Source organism: Cuculus canorus, chromosome 14 (genome assembly GCF_017976375.1).
Source record: "Cuculus canorus isolate bCucCan1 chromosome 14, bCucCan1.pri, whole genome shotgun sequence".
NCBI lineage: Eukaryota > Metazoa > Chordata > Aves > Cuculiformes > Cuculidae > Cuculus > Cuculus canorus.
In genome coordinates this window covers 6,680,461-6,703,433 of record NC_071414.1, presented here as the reverse complement: position 1 = coordinate 6,703,433, position 22,973 = coordinate 6,680,461, and the positions used below count along the sequence as shown (strand labels likewise).

The 22,973-nt window shown below is 35.4% G+C and overlaps 1 long non-coding RNA gene across 1 annotated transcript in view; it reads left to right on the top strand.

The window, feature by feature from the left end:
- The window catches only part of LOC128853604 (uncharacterized), a 188,044-nt gene extending 165,315 nt beyond the window's left edge, over positions 1 to 22,729 (top strand). Inside the window, exon 3 of the long non-coding RNA XR_008452234.1 lies at positions 22,600 to 22,729. This is a non-coding gene — a long non-coding RNA (uncharacterized LOC128853604). The remainder of the gene's footprint in view (positions 1 to 22,599) is intronic.
- The last annotated feature ends 244 nt before the right edge of the window (positions 22,730 to 22,973 follow it).

Here is a 22,973-nt window from a genome sequence, read left to right as displayed (position 1 = left end):
CTGGGCTTTACAATTGCACTTTAAATGATGCGTTTGCTCTTATGTTTACTGTAAGCTTTTTAAATGATCGGATTTAAAGACCAGTTTTATAGCCAATAAATATGAATAGGAATACTCAAGTCAACTTATTGCAGGATATGTGGAGCTACTGAGCACCCACTTTTACAGGACACTGTGGGAAAGTGAAGAGTCATTGTGACATACACGATTGTGAACCAGTTTGTGTAAATGTACTGCCTCCTATCTTTCTCCAGATAACAGCAAATCTCTAGAAATACATACACTAAATTATTTTCATTAACCTCAGATATTGCTGTGTAACTATGCAGGTTTGGGGGTTTTATTTGTATATTTTTACTTAAAACATTTGAGGCTCTTCTCTGCCCACTTTAAAAATTGTAGTTGGCAAAGTTACTCCCATTTTCCAGTTTTGGGGCTAGGATACATTTGGCAACTTTTTTTTTGGGGTGTTTTAGTTTTTGGGGTTGTATTTCATTCTTTTATTTCTGTATTTAAAAACCTTGTACGGAGGCAACTCCCTAAAAAAAAAAAAAGTACAGGTTTCCTGCATTTTGGCAGTTTAGACACTTAGTCTTGCACTTCATTTGTATGATAGATAATATTTTGTAGTTATTAAAAAAAACATTGAATGCAAGGAAAAAGCTTTTAACGAAGTGATTTATTGTGGACTGTCATAACTTGTTGGGAATGTTTATACATTTCCAGTTTTCATTGGCTAAAGTGAGGGAAATAATGTTCAAGAGAAGTATATTGTCATTGTCTGAGTACTCCTTTATCTACTTTGCATTTACACCAAAAAAACAGGAGTCCTTATCTGTGGCACTCTTAGATATATCTACTTGTGCAAAAATTTTCTGCATCTACCTTGTGCTGTTATTTTGATGATAAGAGGTTTAAGTTGCTGGTGTTTTGTTTCAGTTTTTTTTCCCCCTTGTTCAGCTCAGACTGTGCGCTGTTTTGACTTGCCTGCGTATCCTTGAGCTTAATGTGCCTATTCCATCTTAAATTCTTGGAGCTGTGTCAGCTAATAGCACTAGCTAAAAGGACAACCAAATCTATAATGGATTCATATTACATCCTGCTTTAGAACAGAGGAACAATATCTCAAAGAAGCAACAGATTGAACGAACAACATTTACTTCTCTGTAAACTTCTGACAGTTAACCCCATAGTTTGGAGCTACATTTCCTAGTACTGGAACAGGTAGGAAATGAAAAGTGTTTGTAGGGAAGGATAAGCTTTCATTAGGTTTCCATATCAAAAATAACATTTGTAATGTCTGAGAATATCCCATTTGAATATTTGTAATTAAAATGTGTCTCTATTCATGATGAAACAGCTTTGTGTGAAATTATGGTAATCTGCAGTATTACAAGTAAGTGAGTTCAAAACAAAAATGAAGTCTTCTGAGTGACTCAGATGGCTTTTCATTTTTTCTCTTTTTTGAGTTTTCTGATTTTTTTGTTTCTGTGTTCAGGATGAAAAATATGTTTCATATGTCAAAAACATTCAGAGGTAGAAAAACTGTTTCTTGTTAACCTTTACTTGGCAACATCATTAATAATCATACTCATTTCCAATGCTGAACATAAGATATAATATGACTGAGAAGTGTGGAGAACACCATCAAACACAGCTTGGTAACACAGCAATTACTTTCATTTCAAATGATCCCTGCATATCTACTTTTTTAGTTAAAATTCTGTTATGTGGGTTGTCAACACGTAAACAGTTTCACTAAACTGAACTGGAATTTTTGTAAGATACAAAGAACTGGGAATATAGGAGTGTATTTGCCAGAATTTGCTTACAGGAAGGTGTGCAATGAAAAAGGATAAGGCTGGGTTTTAGGTGTACTTCCCTGTGATCTTTGTGACAGTCTTTTGCTACCCCAGGTGTGACTGTAGCTGGAAGGCCAGTGCTGAGCCTCGGTAAAACTTTATCTTGATGTATGTCCATGAGTGTTGTGTGTTTCTGTTGTATCAGAGGGTACAAATAGATACTGGCAAGCAGGCAATCCCCATGGCGTGTGTATTTGCTGCTCCTTAGCTAGTAACTGACCACACGTGTATTCCTAACCCACTGGAGCTGCAGAGTAAGTTGTTCATCTGTTTCAACTTGAGCCTAAACTCAATCCCTTCAGTTTTGCTTTAGCCATGTGAATGTGGTTTAATGGACTTCAAACTGAATGTCCAAAATACATTTTTCCATCACTTCCGTGTGTTCACAGCCAGCTTTTTGTTTTGTGCCCTAAGCTTCCCTACCATTGGTTTGATGTTATAAGATTTCCAAGGGTAAAAAGACGTATAATTCAAATAAACAAGCAGAGGATGATGTTTAAGAGTAGTAATTCAGGAGTACTATATTCTGTTTGTGTTCTGACAAAGAAAACCTGCCATGGCTTATACTAGAGGGCAATGGTTCTCTTTTTTAACAGATTGCGAGGTGAATGCCTTTCACTCAAAACCTAAGAAGGTGGTTGAGTCACTGTCCCTGGAAGTATTTAAGAGACAGGTAGATGAAGTGCTCGGGGACATGGTTTAGTGGTTGGTAGGAATGGTTGGACTAGATCTCAGGAGTCTTTTCCAACCTAATGATTCTATGATTCTAGTATATTTTGCTTTCTGTACATTGACTTTATCCATGCTGCGTGATGTTTTTTTGTCATCGTTCTAGACAACTTTGGTCATTTTTCTACTTTTTTTTTTCCTGTTGTGCTGTTTGTCAACCCATTTTTGTTTTTGCTTTTACTATTGTATCTACTTCTATTTTCTCTCTCCATATAATTGGAGCAGAAGTACTTTGATATAGACCCTTTTTTTGGAGTTTGAAGAAAAAGCAGTGGTGAAATGGTCAGCGAGTCTGACGGTCCTCCCAATGAGTAATGAAATCTACAGAAGGGACTAGTTGAAAGACCCAGAAATTTCAGTTTAGTTTTGTGAAGTAGTTTCAACTGGAGAAAAAGCAGTTGGTGTCAGTGGTGGATAAATCCCTGTAGATTCTAGCATTGCTGCTTTCAGGAAGGAGCTTTCTGTTTAATTTTTTTCTCTGCGTTAGTTTCCTGAGAAAAGAGAGGCTGTACAGTTTTGGCTTTGTACCCTGTTTGCAAAATGGAGAGAGTTCTGAATTTTGTTTTTCCCCCACATCTTTCATGTTTCCCTGCTCATTTCGTGAAGACCTTATAGTTTGGAGAGTAACTCTGTGTGCACATATGGCATCTAGCAGAATGGTGCACCTATCCAGCCGCACCGGGTCTTTTAGTTGCCACTTGAATTTGTAACACATCTTTCTTGACTGAAGTTAAGTACCAATATTGTAAAAATTGTGTATGCTATTGTTATTTGTAGTATCTTATTTACGAGAATGTTTTGAGGCAAATCTGCCCTTACTCATGCAGAAGTTCTATTAGGTGACTCAGGTGCATGCCCAGAGCTTTGTCCATTTGATCTCTTGGATTCCTTAACAATTTCATAAATAAGGCAGTGAATATCGTATTGGATTTAGGAAAAAAATATTTCCTTCGACTTATTTTTGTGGAATACCAAAACCAAACAACATTCCTTTCTTCTGCAGTCTCTTTAAATACATGGCAGTTTTGTTTTCAGGATTATGCTTTTCATTCATTATCTCATAAGGAAATATATTCAATATGAAAACATACAAAGCAATTTTGGCTATGATATTTGCCCGTAGTTTTCCAAAGCACAAATTAATTCAAATTTTCAAGCCTGTAAATTGTGCTGGTAACTGACTGAATATAAGAAGAGAAGGTAATGCTCTATCTACTTTTTTGGGGTTTTTTATGAAAAGCAGATACTGTAAATTCAGTGTTTGGCTGTAGAGCTGTGCCTATTGAGTACAACATGCACCAAAGGTGAAGAAGACTTCAGAATCATTTTCTTGCTTTTCCCATTTAATTTTTCAGTTGATGCTTTAAAAGGCATCTCAGACAGTAGGTATTCTCAAGGGTTTGTTGGGTTCCTGTGCTGATTTAATAGTGATCGTGACACTTGTTGAAGTGCAGCAGTGAGAGAATTAGTGAACTCATCAGAAGGAAGGAAGAAATGATTAATTATTCACCACATGCCATCAACTACAAGAAGCATGACTGCTGCCTGTCTTTCTCTTTTTCTTTCCTCTGCATGCTCAGCTTATGTTATTTGTGCGATTACGTTATTTTCATTCAAACAATCTCTAGAGAAACCTGTTTACTTAAGTGTGCTGGAACATTCATCATTCGAAGGGTATTGCATCAGGCATCCTTGACATTCACTGCTCCCGCATCTTCCTCTTTAAGTATTTTAATACTTGGAATAAATAAAACCACAGAATGATCTGGATGATTTACCTAGAAAGAACTGAATGCGTAGAGATAGTTACTTTATAGTTCTATCACTCACGGATATTTTTTTTGACTGTATTTCTTCCTTTCTCCCAAAGCTCTTGTACTTGAACCTGATTTTCAAGAGGTGGAGGAGTCTAATAACCTTCAGATTTTTAGATATAATCAAGACTTACATTCTTTATCTGCGAAGAGTTATAATGCACACAACAAACCCTTATTTTATTCACTCTGAAATGTTATTAAGAATATATTTTAAAAATTATGAAGTTATAACAAAAACCTTGAATACTAGTTTACATGCTAGAGGGATATTAGAGTTAAAATAACACCTTCTTTTCAGTTAAGTATTAAAGATCACAGCATTTTTGTAATTATATTACTTTTTTGTAGGTTCTGTTGTCATAAAATTGCACTAGCGTATTTAAGAAGTGCATGTGTCTGAAAATCAATGAATCAATAATTGTTACAAAGAGCTTATTGATTCTGCCCAAGTGATGCCTTTCATGAGTATCTAATAAAAGAGAGACAAGAACCATTGCTAGAATTTGGAGCTGAAAAAAAGCTGAAACTGTAGTCACATGGATGAAGTTTGCTTCTTTTCTTGAACAGCTATATAAAAGGGATTTTTAAGTCTTTATCATATAGTGAGTTCTTTATAGACTCCTGGGTCAATTAGGTGGAGTACTTCAGGTATGGATGAGAACATCATGGAGCTTCAGCCTTGTAGAAAGAGAAGCGCAGAAGATACTATCATGATGAGCTTAATAGAAGAATTTGATAAGCAAAACTGTCCATTTTCTCCTTGCCTCTTTCAGAAATTTCTATTTTTTTTTTTATTCTTCATCCTTAAGCTATCATTGTCCAGTTTGCTTTTACACTATTTTATATTTGTGTGAGTGTGAGAGATGTACAGAAAATGTAGCCTGGGAGTAGCTGTTGAGAATGTCGTCTATGCTATCTGTTATCCTGGTATAGGTATGTGTCTGCAGGTAGGAGAGAAAAAGGGATGTCTGTGGAATGATTTCAAACCTAATGGCACACAGCTACTAAATTTCATAAAACTCAAACCCTTTCAGTAGCTGAGAGAAGTCTTAAATGCAGTATCATAGGTAGAGATTATAGTCCGTAATTGCATTGAGTGTGGTCATCAGATAGAAGCTCGAGGCATGCAGGACCTTCCCCAAAACAAAACGTTTTAGGACCTGTTAGATCTAAAGACTCTATTCAAAGAGAAGCGCCTAAAAGAGCATTTTTAGAGCCTGGTACTTTCCCTGGATGAATATTAAGATGGTAACTGCTAGCTTTTTAGTTTTCTGCCATGTTGTGAAGGGGATGTGCTTGGCATTCATTTGCTTGTCCTTATCACAGGGAGCAAATACGTCGTTTGTTGGTGTTATGTTTTTGGGAGGGGTCAGGGAGGGGAGGGAGCAGGTTCTGCTTTACTGTTGGAAAGAATATCTTCATTTTACCCACCTTTTTATAAAGCAGCCTTCTTTTGTAGACAGTCTTGCATCGTTTTACTTACTTAAATATTATAGCTGAAATCAAATTGATCTTAAATTAACCATTTACATTAAAATGTAAAATTAAAAAGAATTACTTGCAATTTTAATAGTTGCGTATTGCATATGTATATACTTCACTCATTTGGCTTTAAGGTTCTATTTACGTAACAAAGCTATCCCAGCTGCATGTTGTATGACAACTGTGGATTAGAACAGTGGCCAAATTTGGCCAAATAACTGTCAAACAATTGTGAGATTACAAAACAGAAAGAATGAGAGTGATGATAATGCAATAAATATATCATATCATCTCCTTTAAAGTAATTATTCAGACTTAATTGTAAAAATATAAGTAAAACATGGAATTAATATTCTGAAGAAATTTTAGAAGCTCTGTAATTTACAGTAGAAATATTAAGAGTTTGGTAATAAATAGGTTCAAAAGTACTGTTATCTGTGGGTACCAAGTATGCTGTGATTAACCATCACAAAGAGCATAAGTTATTTCTATTTTGCACATTAAGAAAGGGAGACTTCTGCTGTGAACCTAGAGAATAAAATTCCTTCCTTTTTACTCTTGGTCCTATGCCCTCAGTTGTAGAGTGGTCTTGGGCTGTTGTTGTCTGGGACAATTCTTGAACTGAGATAAAAATATCACACAGTTGCTCTGGCGTGTGCTTAAGACTGGCTGGGAATGAGTAGAGAGGAGTAAATATCTGTCATCTCATCTCTCATCAACATATTGCATACAGTGTTAGATTCTGACTCTGATTCTACGTAAGATGAATTTCTAGCATTTGATGACAGGTCGGTGCTTTCCACAATTGAGTGAAGTGTAGATATTAACATACGGTCTTCATTGTGTGCTGATGTTCTTGGGACTTTTGACAGTTTCTTACAGGTTATGATTATTAATAATATTAGTTTTAAAAGTAGAGGTGTCAGTGTTTGTCTTTTGCAGTGTATGCTGTGCTTAGCGAGGGATGTTAGGGGTGAATTGATTTCAGATTCTTAATTGGTGTGGATCAGTAACTCTTGCGATTAGGTGCCCCAGGTAATATTTACAATACGGAGAACAAAAGGAAAGTATGGGGATGCTACTGCAGAATTGCCTTGGCAAAGAATACTTGATGGGTCACAACACTAAGCTGTGTTTTGCAAACTTTCATAGCTATTGGGAGGTTATAGTTTTCATGTCTGCAATGCTGAAACCATAATTTCTTATGTAATGCTAACATTGAGTGTGTTAGAACTAGTCTAATTAGTTTTCTTCTGAAAGAAAAGTATGTTTTAAGGGCTGTTCTACAGGTCTTTACTACCCTGAAGAGATATATGACAAGATGCAGTACAGCTTAACAAAAATCTTTTCTGATGTAATCTTCCTCTTAAAAATGCAGAAAGTTTTCATTTTTTTCTCTGTGTCTTCTCTACTGATGTCAGGGCAATTTGAATATTCAATTATGCTAATTTGTATTGGAATTATTGACTGCTTTACAAATGCTGTAAGCTGTGTTTTAAAAACTAAAATGTCAGCCAGAAAAATTTTAACCATTTAATGATTTGCATGGAAAAAAAAAAAAAAACAACCAGGGTAGTAAAATCTACATATTTTGCAGAAATGAAAGCTGGCAGGAGCCAGAAAGCTTTGTACTAGAGCAGCACATCTTAGAGTGAGAGGGGTTCTCTCAGTCCTGCATGCTGGGCAGGACCCAGCACCGTGTACACTTTCTCATGGTGGAGAAAGGGTTTAAAATCACCAGGGATGTTCAAGTGGAGAGAAACCCTTTGAACATGGAAATGTTTTAGAAACATTAAAAATGAAACCGTTATGCTATGAAAATGATTTGTACTGTCATAGTAGCCAGGAAAACCTAGCTGAAAATATGTTTAGTTTGCTTCCATATTTAACCCCAATTACCCTTTGCAGGGGAATTCTTTTTAACATTCAATCCCTCATCTTAATTTTTAGTTTCTGTAGGTCTTATTTTCCTCAACTACATAAATTGCAGCAGGTGCACAGAATTGGAGACATTACAATTAAATATAATTAAATATTTTAGGCACTAATGAACAGCTCCAGGAAAACAAGTCAAAAGGAAAAAAAAAAGAGCAGAAGGAAAAAAAAAAAAGGGCCTTTAAGTGAGTGGATTTTCAAACACCCAAGGCACCACAGGGCCAATTAAGGGAGTCAGACACTAGGACACATACTGGCATTAATTATCTTTGAGTTCAGGGAAATAAAAAATAAAAGCAACAATTATCATAATAAATTTCCACACACTGCTTGTAAGTTGTGCTAATCTACAACACACCTGGGTTTCCGAGATTTGAGACATGAAAGTGAATGCTCAATCAGTTGGTAACGACCCCACGTCGAGGCTCATGGGATGTGCCAGTGAGGCAGAGGCTAAAGCCCATGTCCAGCTGCCACGGCAGCTTTACTCTGCACAGCTCACAAGTACAGACCGTATTTAAACTAGAAAGTTACAAAGGCCGTGCCGTTAAGGATGCAATTTCTCCTTCCCTCGTTTCTGTCTCGCTCTCGTTTTGTTATACACGTAATGAAAATTTTCACAATGGGAGTATCAGTCTCAGTCTACTCTAAATACCTGTGGGTCTTTTCAATTCTCCTTTCTCAAAACTGAGAAGGAATCGAACTAAACAAACATTTCATGTATGTCATAAGAATTTCTAAGAATGTATAGATTGAAGAAAAAGCAGGATATGCACTGAGCTAAAGGAACCAAAGGAAGTGCTTTTTAAACAGTATTAAAAATATGTTTTTCCCGTGTGACTGATGCTTGAACTAGTTGAATCCTGTTCTCACTGAAAATATAGAATATGAGGTAATGTGTTTTGGGCTCTTGCTTTTATTTCAGCTTTAGGTAAAATTAGCGTTTGTTATGGCTTTCTTTGAGGCATTGCCTGGCTCTATATTTGCATCTCTAGGGTAAGCATCAATCACGCCTACGTCCACACGACATGTAGTAGAAAACAAGCCCTATATTAACAAGACGAGGTTTAAATTGGTCAGTCGTGATTTTTCTTCATATTTACTAGTCTTGATTAGTACAGATTGAAGAATGAAAAAAAAAAAAAGTGATTTCTTTATTCAGTATTTGTTCCCTCCATATCTGCTAATTACCTTTTCATGCTTATAATAGAAGTCCTTTGGGACTTTCTTTGTGTTCAGAAGGTATTTTTCACAGTACAGACACCCTAAAGAGTGATTACTTAGGTAGAAATGCATCAGTGAATAGGAGCTACGGCCTTTCTTCAATAGCAATGTGCTACAACATGGGCCAAAAGTAGTTGTGTGTGGAATGTAAGATTAAAGAAGGTATTTCTAACAGGTGATCTGAAAGATTACGTAGTTACTCAAGTGGGTTTATCACAGAAGGAAATAGGGCCTCATTAGAGTGTACTACTTAGTTTCTAGACAGTCAAAGTAAAAACCACAGTTGGACTGCATCTGACAGCTCAGAACAGTCTGTTAACATGCTAGTTGATTTATTGGCAGGGCAATTCAAGAGGACAGATAATAATGTAGTCTGTGGAGTTCAGAAAGGTTTCAGTCAGATTTGGGAACTGGTTGGTGAAGTGCCAGATGGAACTTAATGTTTAGGTTGTTGTAGAATTTGCTTCGTTGTCATCTAAAATTGTTTACTTTAGGAAACCTTTTTGCTTCCCTGTTTTCAAGATTAGGCATTTTGAGCTCTGACTTTGCAAAGGTGTTTTATAATCAAGGATTAAAAGAACCAAGAAGGTAAACGCGTGAAAATAAAACAAGTTTTGGTCTGAAATATGGAGTGTGGAGAGGGGTGGTTCTTTGTTCAGTTTGACTAACTTAAAAATACAAAACTGATATGGCTTTAATAATCTATTCAAGATACTTTCTGAAACCATCTGAACAGGCGTTTGATCATTTCACAAAATGAAACAAATTTACAGATTGACCTCAGATTAAATTGGTGTTGAGAAAAAAATTGGTGTTGTCATGCTGTCATTATGTAACTTCAAGACAAAAATCATTATTTTCAGTTTTGTCAGTGTACCAGTTCTTCTGAGAACTTAGTGTGTCACCTGGAAAAGTAATACGCCTAAAGTCAAGGAGATAAAATAAAGATGAAGTAAAATTCAAGAGAGCAAATGAAACAAACCTGTTCTGTACTTGGCTAAAAAGCATTCCAATCCTTGTGACACTAGTATTTATTCTCTTGGTGGTCGGGTCACAACAACAGGCTCTTACATTTCCTGTACTGTTGGTTTGTGAATGGAGACGATTGGGATTTGCAGTGGCACATTCTTCAGTAGTTAATACAGTTAATCTAAGGATTATTTTCTGATCTTTGGATGTATATTGTTCTAGCAGCTCTTCTTATGTCTTCTTTTCTTTTTCTTTTGACTGAACACAAAGAGAAATTGTTGTCTCGTATCTTTTCTATTAGGGACTTTTTGCATACTTATGTGGATGACTACAAATACATTCAGGTATCTTTTAAGTATATCAGACCTGGTAATACTCGCCTGTTATTGCCTTCTCTTTATTTTTTATGATTTTTTTTTCTGTTGACTACTGTCAGCCTTACATGTATATATTTATAACCCTAGTTATGATTATAGGTACGTCCGTTGTGTTAATTCTTACCTTGTCTCCTGGAGATAGTTTTAGCAATTTACCAACTCATCAAATGAAAGCTTTATAATCTCTTTATATGCAGGTATAAGATTATGATCACTGTTTTATTGTTGATAGCATTAATATTTGAGTGCTGGTATTGATAGATCTGATGTTGGGGAGGGTTTTCTGTAGAGAGATCTTTATTAATGGTGTATCCAAACATAATGAAAAATCACAAACTTGGCTTCTCATGCTGTTTGCTTTCATCTCAATCTCTGCAAAGCTTAAGCAAAGGTTTTGTGCCTGAGCAAACAGAATTTTTCAGATGAGACTTGTTCCAGGAGTGAAGCAGCAGCTCAGGAAGGGGATCTTTTCTGCCTAATGGGGAACTGTTGTGTGTCCACACACTCCGCGCCCTTCACCAAAGCTCCATGACATTTTTTTTTTTAAATACGAAGATGCTTCCCTCTATTGACTGGTTATTTTACTGTAGAACTTCGCACTAACAAAGACCTGTTTGAGCGAGTGTTTGTTCCCATTATAAATTATCGACAGTAGACCTGAAGGCTGATATTACAAGAATGCTGTAATGAAATGAATTAGGGGTTTTCCCCTAGGATATTTCAGTGTATTCATGGGTGAATTGCAAACATAGGGTTTGTTTGGGTTAAAAGTCTTGTAAGCTCTCTCCTCTCAGAGCCTTCTTAGTACTTAAGTTTCATGAACTTTAATTTGCTTTTTGAAAACTAGCTCTAGTCATTGAAAGTGAAGGTGTGACCAATTAACCCTTGTAGGTGTGTTTTGTGTGTGTGTGACTCAAGTTCTTGCAAACTTATTGGCCTTTTCTGGGGATCGAAATAAGATGAAGTGCATCCTTGTTAAAAGGTGACCAAAAGCTTTCACGAAATTAAAGAAATGAAGGATGCAGGGAAAGAGAAGTGTACTATGCAACACAATATTTTCTCCCGTAACCTTTTAAGATAACTATGTAAAGGGCAGGGGAAAAGAGTATGCTTGCGGGAATCATACTGTACATCTTATTCCCCTGCTGATAGGGCTTTTTTTTTTTTATTAATTTTCCACAGTACTGAGGATGCTTTTGGTCCTTGTTTCAATGTACACTGCTTAGGGTTTAATGGGGAATCGGAATCAAGGACATTTATGAAATGCGATGCACTTAATAAATTAGAGTTTCTATCTGAGAACATCTAAGCTAGTAAAATACTGGCTTGAAACTTAGGCAGGCCTGAACTTTGTATCCATAGGATCGCATATGTTATAAAATGTATGCAGAACTCATTCCTACACTCAGTATAGCATTCTAACCTTCAGACTAAACAGAATTTTCAAGCGACCATGAAATAGGTAGTGGAAATGTCCTTTTTCTTCTGAAACTTGTATTTCCACTCAAAGGCATTTTCAATATTTTTTGCAGGTTTGTCTGCAGCACTCTGACTTCTGAGATATATTAAAGTTATTTTAAAATAGAGAGTCCAAGAGGTAGAAGGAACTATTGAAATACACATAAAAACCCACTTTCTAATAAAATGAGAAATCAGCTTTTAGAAAAGGGCAGAGTGGAACAGAAAGGTCTGGCAAATAACAGAATAAAAGCAATCTTAATTTTTTTTTATGAAACTGTGCAGCTTATTCATTTCAGCTAAGTGTCTCAAAGTGTCCTTTTAAAATTTCACCAGCTGCTACAATCAAATACTGTCATTTCATTCTTGTAACGGTAGGTTTGCTTATTTCATAATTGGCTGGGCTAAGGAGCTCACCTGTAGGGATTTTACCAGTAGCTGTTTTTATCAATTTTTTTAATAAATCCTACAGATTTAGTATAGGAAATAATGAATGACACCGTGCTTGGTAAGTCAATATTTAATTTAATATAGATTCCGGGAAACTAACATTTTACATGCAGTTATTGCTATAGTTCAGGGAGAGGAGTAGAACTTACAGGGTAATTCTGGTAGAACTTGTTTCATATTACTGTGTTTCATAACTTCAGGCTAGTCGAGTATGTGGTGGTGGTGTGCTGACTTCAGAAAACCTTAATTTTTCTGATTCTTGAGATCCATCCAATTGGTATAAGGTCCCAAGGATTTACAGGTACATTCAGCAAGTGTGAAAGGTTATATTCAGTCGCAATGTAACTTCAGTGTTAAGTAGAATACATTTTACAAATGTTACACTGAATTTTCTTTCAACTTAAATATTGTCAAGTAGTTGATGGGAATATGAAAATAATGTCAAGGGGAAAAATCTGCTCTTTCACCAATAACTGAATACATTTTACACAGAATTTTTGTGCTGAAGAAAAGGGTTTTTTTCAAATAACATCTTGGAAATCGTTTTTCATTATCTAGTAATTGACATGAAAATCTGACTGTAAGGACTTTTTTGCGCTGTGAAACACCAAAAGGGGAAAAAGATGTCTATAATGCTGCAGGTGTCTTATAACTGGTGTATCATCACAATTAGTGTCTTGTCATTTGAATACTGAGAGAGAGAGAGAGAGAAAAAGGAGAATAACACCTAAGAAAAACTAGACAAGGCTCCAGGCACAACACCTGACATGTTTTAGTAGAGAGATTTATGCGGTCAAAAAAAATAATGTAGCTTTTCTACACAGCTTTTCATAGGTCATGTCTGATCCTAATGCTTTTGCACGACACCGTTGACTAAACAAGCTCATCCAGATGAAAAAGGGTGAATTTGCATTGGTTTCAAAATGAATATCAATGAAGAGAAACAGGATAACTTAAGTTCTTTTTTTTCCTGTCTGGGGAGCTCTTTTTGGATATATCTTTGTTCAGAATAGTACATTAAGGTAAGCTTTGAGAATGGTGTTATTTGAACGTATATTAATAACAAAAATCAGATAGATGGCTTTATCAGAAGGTTGTATTTCTTAATATTTTTTTGAGAATTTTGGCTCTCCACACCTTCTAAAGTGAGTGATACTCCATATAAAAATTTTATATTATGCTATGGCACTTGAGCTAGGAGTTTTTTCCCAGTATTTGGGGAAATTTGGTGAAAAATGCCTGTTGACTTCAGGTGAGGGTCCAGGGGGAAGTGATTTCACCTTTTTAGTCTGCATGGGATTTTTTTCCCTCAAGATAACATCAACATTTTAAAGAGTTGTAATTTTATTTATTTATGAATTGGTTTTCTCTGAAAATCTTTCCTCTTACCATTATTAAGGCCAGTAATCTCTGTCATTTATAGAGCACAGTATATTTTTATGTCTACTAACTTTAGTGTAGAAGTTAGTATGAAATACTGCTTTTTGGATAAGCAGGAAGAACATTTAAGTTCTGTCTTGTCTTTGAGACAAAAATTCTATGTGGCTTTTTTTTTCCTTTTGTTATGTTTGCTCATACCCAGAATTAACGTATTTCAACTCGTTTCAACATTGAAGAAATTGCAATGTGACAAGATGCCTACTGCTTAAAAAAGAGTCAAACTAATTAGGCTTTAGATAGGTAGAGTACTTAAAGGCTGGAAAACTGAAAGAACCCAATGCATATAACAAGCTAAGGCACTGCAGGAATCTCCAGGGAGAGTTAATCATCCTTGGATAGAGTACACAGCAGCATCCCTGCTGAGCAGCTTTTTCTATATAAAGGTATTAGGTCAAAGCTATTAGATATATATTTTTTTATTTATTTAAATAGCACATCCTACAGGTAGCAGCGGGTATACCTGCAGTTACAAGTTTCTTAATTAAATAAGACAGGAAAGTGGCTACTTTGTGAATATGCTCTAATTAGTGAAGTGAGATAGGCACCAAGGACTGATTGCTTTATTAACTGATGATGACTTCGATATTGCTTGAATAGGATGTAAATATACACTTAAGTAAATACTTCAAAGATGTATGGGTTAGTTGCCATTGTTCAACCTCTGCGCATTTCAGGTATCAAAATCTGTGTATTTGTTTGGCCTTAAATGTATGCTAAAAAATTTGCTGTTGCCAATGAAGCCGAAGGTGAAGCATGCTGCAAAATACAGAAAAGTGAAAGCAAGGTTGTTTTCATACACACAAGACTTGACGAAATCATTTTCCATGAGCACTGAGACACAGAAAAAAAGGTCAAATTAATGACTTCAGATGATTAGAATTGAAAGTGTAAAGTGAGTTATGCACAGCCTTTTTGACACTCCATATGTTAAGTTATCAGGAGGCATTTTTGTTCATTGTTAAATGACATTGCAAATCCAATGAATTTACAATGTAATGTGATAATTAAAATGATAATTTGTGAAATATGTTTCTAAAATTATTTTAATATCCCCTTTTTTCCAATAAATATTAAATCACTCAAATTATTAATGGTAATTGTCACCTACATGGGATTCTTGTCAGAAGGCCTAGAAGACGAAGTAGTTTTAAGACCATTCTTTCTGCATGAATTTTCGTGCCAGATGCATGATTAAAAAGTTGTTTAATACCAGAAAGCTTCTGTACCCAGGAAAATTTATGATGCCGTACTTAATTTTAGGTTTGGGTTTTTTTGGCTTTTACTCCACATTAAATCTTGATGAAAATTAGTAACAATTCTATTTTAGTTTCTTTGTTATTTTAGCGTCCCTATCATTCAAAGAGGAAGTTTCTTCATTTCACTTCTACCTTCTAAAGGAGAAGAAGCTGTACACCAGGATAGTTTTATGGTTGGCCTGGGAGCAGCAGAGTTTATTTCAGCCAATTAAAATAACAATAATTGTTACAGCCCCTATTAGAAACACCCTTTTACAAGTTGGTTCCACGACCCAGATGGAATTATTAAAACATCTTGGCTTCAAATTGTTTTATTGTACTGATTGCCCCTTCTCTACAAGAACTTTTACAATGTAACGGTACAAAATTCACTCCATTTGCATTTTGGTTTTCACATTTTGCTTGCCTGAAACCAACGTGCTAGTGAATTGACTGCTGGATGCTCTGTTATTTAATGTAAAATAAGCTAAAGTGAACTGGTGTCTTTGAGTCATAGATTATTATATCTGTTTTACCATTATGTGCAAAACTGTTGGCTTGGTTTAGCGTGTCTGCAGTTCAAGTGTTGAATGTGAATAGCAATGCATTTGTTAAATACGATGGTTGAAGTTTTGCCAAAAATTGTGTTGGGTCAACTTTACAGTACTACGTTGTGATATTAGTGTATGCTTTGTTTGAGGTATTGGAGTCATAATTTCATTGGTACCATTAACAGATTTTGTTAGTCTGTTATCCTTCAATTTCTTTAGGGTTTTGTTTGTTTAAGATGGTTAGGATATTTTCAACCATTCTCATGTTTTCGAGAGACAGAAGTGTTTCTTAGGGTTCAGTCTTATTAAGTTAGGAACAGCCGATGAGGTAAAGAAAGACTATTCTTATTGTGATCCTTAGGTTCCAAAGGATTAGAATGATTTAAAACGATGTCTGTATTGTTCTTTATTATTGTGGCTGCATTCAGCCACTGTATCATCTGAGTGTCGGTGGGAAAACGCAGCATAAAGAAATTGGAATGTCTTATAAGTATTCTGCCAACTTTTATAGCTTAGTGATTCCTCCAAAAAAAACCAAAACATGTGTATATAAATCTTCAGATGACTATTTCTTGATGCTGTGTAAATTTTGAGCTGTTAATGACATTTACTTTCAAGACTTTAAAAAAAAAATAAAAGAAAGGTAGTCTTCATTAATATAGGTTTACTTGAGGTCCAAACTCCTAATTAGTAACAAATACTGTTTTAACCCTGCTTTAAAAAATTAATTAATGAGATCATTTTCATGTGTTGCATGAAATTACAATGAAGTCTTATTAGAATCTTGGTGTTCTGATGGTCGGTTGTTTTCTTCAGCTTTACTCCAGCTCTCTTGACATATGGCCAGTGCAATTGTGGATCTCCACTTCAGAAATCCAGAAGGGTTATCGCAATCATGTTTTTCCTTCACAGTTTGTGAAAGCTTTTATTCCTGTGACAATATATAGGTTTGGGGTTGTTATTGGTCTTTTGAATTCTGTTATTACTTAAGAGACACCTCGAGTCTGTGTCTCTACTCATCTTCCACTCCCAGAAATAGATTGAGAAGCTTTCCACAAATAACCTTTAGTTCCCTTAATATTAGGTCTAATATTTTTCCTCAAATCTTTAAATGACTCCTGCATTCATGCAGGGCTTCATGCAAAAGCTTACTTAATTGTGGTAGACTGGAAATTCTTTACCATTGAGACTCAGCTTTTAGTATTTCTGTCCATTTGACATACCACAGTGGAAAAAAAAAAGGATGAATTATGAATTTTACTCTCAGTTCCTTGTGTATAAATGTAGTCATTAAAGTAATGCCAGTGTAATTAATCTAAGTTCACATCTAGGTAACGAACAACAAACTTAAGTCTTTGCAACAGAACATTGTTTTAATTAAGAAACACGCTCCATAAATTTTCTCAAATTTATTCAGCTCAAATTCCCTCTTGCTTTCTGTGAACATATTCTAATTTATGGCCATATTCTCACCAACATGTTTGCCCACAAAAGTAAAATATTTTCTTAAAAATGAGGCCATAGCACTGCATGGCTCAGCACAAGCATGATTGTAGTAAATGACTGTGTTATCTTTGTCCCCATTTATGTTTTACTACTGTAGTGTTGATGGCAGTCTTTTTGAGCAACACATGTTTAGATTATCTTAAAAATGAAGATTTTGCATTAAAAATTACCATCACTTTCCTTGATGTGGTTTTAGAAAAGCAACAAAATTAGCCATTGCACTTTCTTTAGTTATATTATTTCAAGTAAGAAATTATTAGGTGGTCTTGGGGTTCATATTTGCTGTATTTCTGCATTAGACAAAAAGTTATTACTAACGTTTATAAAAACATTGTCTGGGAACGAGAGGACTAGTTACTCATTCATGTAGGCAGAAACAAATTATTTTATAGTTCAGTGTTTTGGTTTTTTTTAAAAAAAAAAAAAAAAAGAAAGATGCTGTTGGCTGTTTGGGCTGTTTGTATAAATTTGACTTGTACCCCAGGACAAAATGCTTTTCCTGTGCTCTGATACAGGTTTGTAACCTTGTGGATGCTAATTACATTATCCATTCCAATGCAAATATCTTGTGCTTTGCAGGCACAGAGACTTCACCATGAATACAAAGTGGGTTAAGCAATAGGGGCAGGGAAGCGAAGTCTGATCCTAGATTAATGAGAGTGTATTTGAACCATTGTCAGCCAGTTCCTATTTAAAAGAAGAACGATATAGTTAAGCATGTCTTAATGTACTACAAGAGCAGAATAAGCCTATGGCTCCTCAGGCTGCTAAATCATGTACCCTGAAGAGTAGAGCAGCTGCAAGAGGGAGCAAGTCTTAGGTTGGCTCTCCACGGACACCTATTCTGTAGGAGCTCTGCACGCTATGCTGCTGCAAAAGAGCATTGCTGGGGTATAAGATATTATACAGAGAAAACTGAGAGGCTGGTTATGCTCTGTGGGAGAGAGGAAGGAATGATCTGGGAATTAAAGCAAAGAAGAGAAGCGGCAGGCATAATGCTCTAATTAGCCTTGTCCTGCTTCTACCAAGCTGTTCTTAAATCTGAGCCATCTGGTGAATAATTTGAATCACCTCCTTGTTACTGGACAGAGTATAGAAAAAAATAAACCATTTCTTAGGAGTTTTCATTCCTATTGTTTTGTCTCATTTGCAGCTTATCATTTCAGAGAGCTACTGAATCTCACTGGCCGGCTATGTTTAAGTAGAGTTTGTCCAGTGATGCTGGTTTGTTTATTTCTTTTTTTACTTGTCTGCACAACTGCTCTGCTGTGTTCAAAATAGTCTTTCGTATAGCTCTGTCTTGAAGTCATATAGTAATTCCTGAAGTATCAACAAGTTCATCCTTCAGCAGTCATCCCCTTTTATACCACAGCTGTGGTACTTCCTTTTCGATCTGGACCTGTGCTTCCATCAAAATGCAGCTCTGAATTCTAAAATGCCCAGAGTTTCAGTGTGCTATAACATTCAATAAACTGCTAGAGAGGTTAATCCCTTGTAATATTAAAAGTGAACATTATTAATTTGAATCTGTGATGCGCTGCTAAAAGTTGCTTCATCTTTGATGGCTAGACCAAGAAATCCCTATTATTAAATTTGTATTTTCCATACATGAATTAAAACTAACGCTTCTAAATCAATGACTGAGATACTGTGGAGCTTACTATCTTCTATATGTTTAACGTCTGGACCTAGAATACCTTTCGTGCTGTTAGGGGACCTGCCTAAAGCTTAGTAGGAGCTCTTAATCCCCTTAGTAGACCTGGACTTTATTTTCTGCTCTGCTTCTTGCTGAACCCTAGAGGTCTGTTTTCAGGCAGCAGTGATGCACCACCTTTCCTCTCAGACCCAGGGCTCAGAGTTGTCCCAGATGTAATCAGCATTTGTTTTAGAGGACAAGGGCTTCCTGTCTTTTCAACGTTTACGTTGACTATCCAAACCTTCAATGTGGGCCGCAGCCCCTCAGGCTTCCCAAGTGAAGGCCCCGTAGACTGAAAAATATGCATTTGCGCTCTGTCACCTTCTTTATTAATATCCCAGTAAATTTTAATAAATTTTCCATGTATTCTGAAAGTTTCATGAGGTTGGAGATCATATTCTTGTGAAATCTATAATCTAGTAGTGAAGGGAATTATTATTTAAGTAGAACCTGATCACTTATGTCCCCCTTTGTTTTTTTATTTTAATGTCTTTTTTTCCCCATCCTTTATAAAATAAGGAAAACTCTATATTCCATGCTTTCGGAATTCATGAGTTCACTGTGTCAGCCTGGCTGCCTGAAGCTGGCAACCTAGAAATGTTGCTACAATTGTAAATTCTTGCTGTAGATCAACTCCTCGCCTTTTCTTTTAACAACAACAACAACCAATAGCAAGAAAAAGAAAACAAACAACAACCACAGAATGAGAGTGTGTGTGAGATAGTTTAGGTTTATAGATTTTACAGAAGAAATTACTAAACTTTCTAGCTGATCTCAGGATTCAGTTATTCTTCAGTCTTTCAGTAGCAATAGCTCGAAGCCTGAGCGAGGTAAATGTTTTTTATGTAGTGTGGATTCCAGTTCTTTCTTGTACATCTTTGTTACTGTCTGGCACTCTCACTGTTTAAATTTCTAGTATCCTCTTGTATCCTATGGATCTATGTTCTGTGTGTCATGAAAGGCACTAGCAGGCATTGTTCCCCTATAACTTTCCTCATAAATATTTGAGGTTTTTTTAGTATTGGTAACATACAGAAATTAATAACATTCAGCTTTGTCCACCTTTGCAGCTACTGGTTATATCTGATTTTTGTTTAAATACAACTCCTGCTTTCATAGAAAGGAGGCTTAACATTTCTTATTAAGCTGTTCTGTGGCATTTCTCTACCAAACCCTGAATCTTGTATTTCTCTGTGCTTTCTTTATGGGTGGTCGTGGCTATTGTCTCCATAACTGACAGTTTGTGTTTTTCACTTGTGCTGTTAGTTTTAAGGCAAAAAAATCTTTCTTTCATCCATTTGTTGAGGTTGCATTCTGCTCTCTTGAAGTGGAGAGGAGAATGACACAGTGCATAGTATTTAGTGTGTTGGACTATCCTTCTTATCAAAATTGCTGTGTAAAACACCAACACGAGCAAGAGTCCATGGTGGTATTAGACAAAATTTTCCTTTTCTATGCATGCAGAAAAAAAATTGTGTGACTTTATCATATGGGTTTTTATGCATATGTGTGATCATGCATCACCTTGAATACTTTGAGTTGCACAGCACATATTATGTTTTCCGAACCTTAGAATAAAGCTTTTTCCCTAATTATGGCAGTTCAGAAAATTGTGTGACAAGCTAAGCACCTTTGCATAAACATATTTCTTTAACAAATATATGTTTTTTGGTAACTGTCAGAAGAGTTAAGTGGCCAGATATGCTACTAATTTCAACTGTTGTAGGACAATCTGTGTTCATCTGGTATGTTGTAACTCAAGTACATTGTAATTGCAATTATAATTTCAACTGTGTAACTTGTCAGTGTAATTGTTATGGAAAAAGAAAGTAATAATAATGATGTTAAAAAAAAAAACAGCCAAAAGACATTATCATAACATTCATGCAAACTGAATCATTTAGTTCCCTAAAGGTCTTCTTACTCCATGAGTTTTGATGATCTCAGTAGTTAATGCTCTTCATTTTGAATCATGTCTGCAGTAATGTGCTAATATGAAGATGGATATTGATCATGGATGTCTTGAAAAATCATGATGTATTTTTCTGGAGTAAGTAACTTAATATTGGCTAGATTTTTCTGAACTAAGTAACTTTATAATGGCTAGATTTCAATTGAAGTCATTAAATATTTGGCAAGTAGGTATCATATTTCTGTAGTTAACATCACAATTTGCACCACCATTTTAACACGGCTGTGTTAGGATTTTTTTAAACATAAAATGTTTGTTAGGAATCTACCTTAAGATACTGTTACTTTGGTTCATATTGTTTATCTAAATAAAAATAGGAGCTTTTTCAGTACTTCTCTGACAGTGGACATACCTTTATTAACGTTATTATGCCATATGAATTTGTAGTAGTTCTGGAAAATGGTGTTTTACTTCATAGTGTTTAAATTATTAAATTATAGGTACATGCTTTAGTCACTTCCCCTTCCTACACAAGTAAGGGATAATAATGTAAATACTGTGTTTGAAGTTTATTGGAAAGTACTACCTCATAGATGTTGTAATTAACCTTCTGTTGGTCATCCCATTGAAGTTAATGGATACTTCAAAGCGCAGCAGCGAGCATGCAGTATTGCTGCAATAGGTAATGCTGGCCATCATGCATAAATTCTGGATGAGAGAGGTTCTGATTTTCTACAATGTCTTTTGTCATTCACTATCTTTATTATTTTCATTATTTTACTTATCTCCACTGCGAAGCTTTATAAGATGTATTTGAAATTATGTATGAAAACAGAATTCCCCACTGTTTTTTTCCTACCACTACTGTTGCCCCAGCAGACCAAGATAACAACTTTTTTTTTCCCCAGGTTGAGATAGATTTTGGGGGCAGAAGAAGGCTCCGCGTAACATGCCATATTAGTCTTTTGTTGACCTTGTATCTGATACTAAATCGTACTCTGTAGCTTGGAATTTACTGCAAGATTTGTGACCACTTTATACGGGGCTGAACTCTATGATATAACTTTAAATTTGCTTAATATGAAACATGATGAAATGTGATAAGGAGTTGATAATTTCCGGAGAGGTCCCTAGATTATGGATTAGATGGGAGGAGGGGAGTCCTGGGCCAGTATTATGCCTACTATATTTCTGGAGTACATTTATTGTATTTATCACATGTCTTTAAACAATGGTGCATTCTGTTAAAATATAGCGCTTTTATTTCTTAATATGTAAGGGATAAGAGATACAGTTAGCCCTAGGATTATTTCCTTCCTATAAAAAGGATCTCCTATAGATGGATGTATAGGTGTGTTGAAGCCGTGCTCTACATCCATGCTTTACGAAGCTTTCTACTGTATCTCAGACACTGGTAACAGAGACTGAAGTGTATGTTCCACATTGCAGTTTGGATGCTACATTGCAACAAAATGTGCTCTTATTAGATGATAATGTATGTTATTATAATGTAATATAAATATACCACCATATGAATATTTCAAATAAATATTTGTGTATTGCTTTAGATCATAGTGTCACAGAAAATTCTTTTAATTGCTGCCTAAACAGACTGTTTAGTTCTGAAGAGCATTCTGTGATATTACAGTAGATATTCAAAAAAATCTTTATTTTTTTATGGGTTTATACATTGCAGTACATTGGAAGTAAGATACAGGGCACCTGTCTAAGAAGACCAGGTGTGCACTGGAATGAGTCTCAGAACGGCCATAAATTTGAACAATTAGATAAGATACTTATGTATGCTGTCTTGAGAAATTGTACCAAACACTTAACTTTTCTTAAAATGTGTTTTCCATTACCCTAATTTTCTGGTTGTTCAAGAATAAAAGTAAAATTTAAAATTTAAACATATTGATTTTTTCTTTTTTTGTGTTTCTTCGTTATTTCTTTTAGATGTAATCACTGTAATGACAGACTGAGGGCAAACGAAATTAAACCAGTTGGGTGAATTAGCTCAGCAAGTGACAGTTTGCAGGAGAGTCTTTATCTACTGTTTCCACAGTCTGCATGTGTGTAATTGCAGGTAAGTGCACTGGTTATATTGTCTTCAATAGAACAATTATAATAGAAATTATAATTAAAGGTCTGATATTACACTCATGACTAGATATTTGGGTCAAAATTGTACATGCACTAGCTTGAAGCCTGTTCTAAAAATGGATTTGATTAAATTTATATTTTATTGCATCCCTTCAGGGGTATGATTATTCAGCCAAAATTACTCAGTTAATTTCAAAATGATGCTTAGAAAAAAATGGCCATTTTTA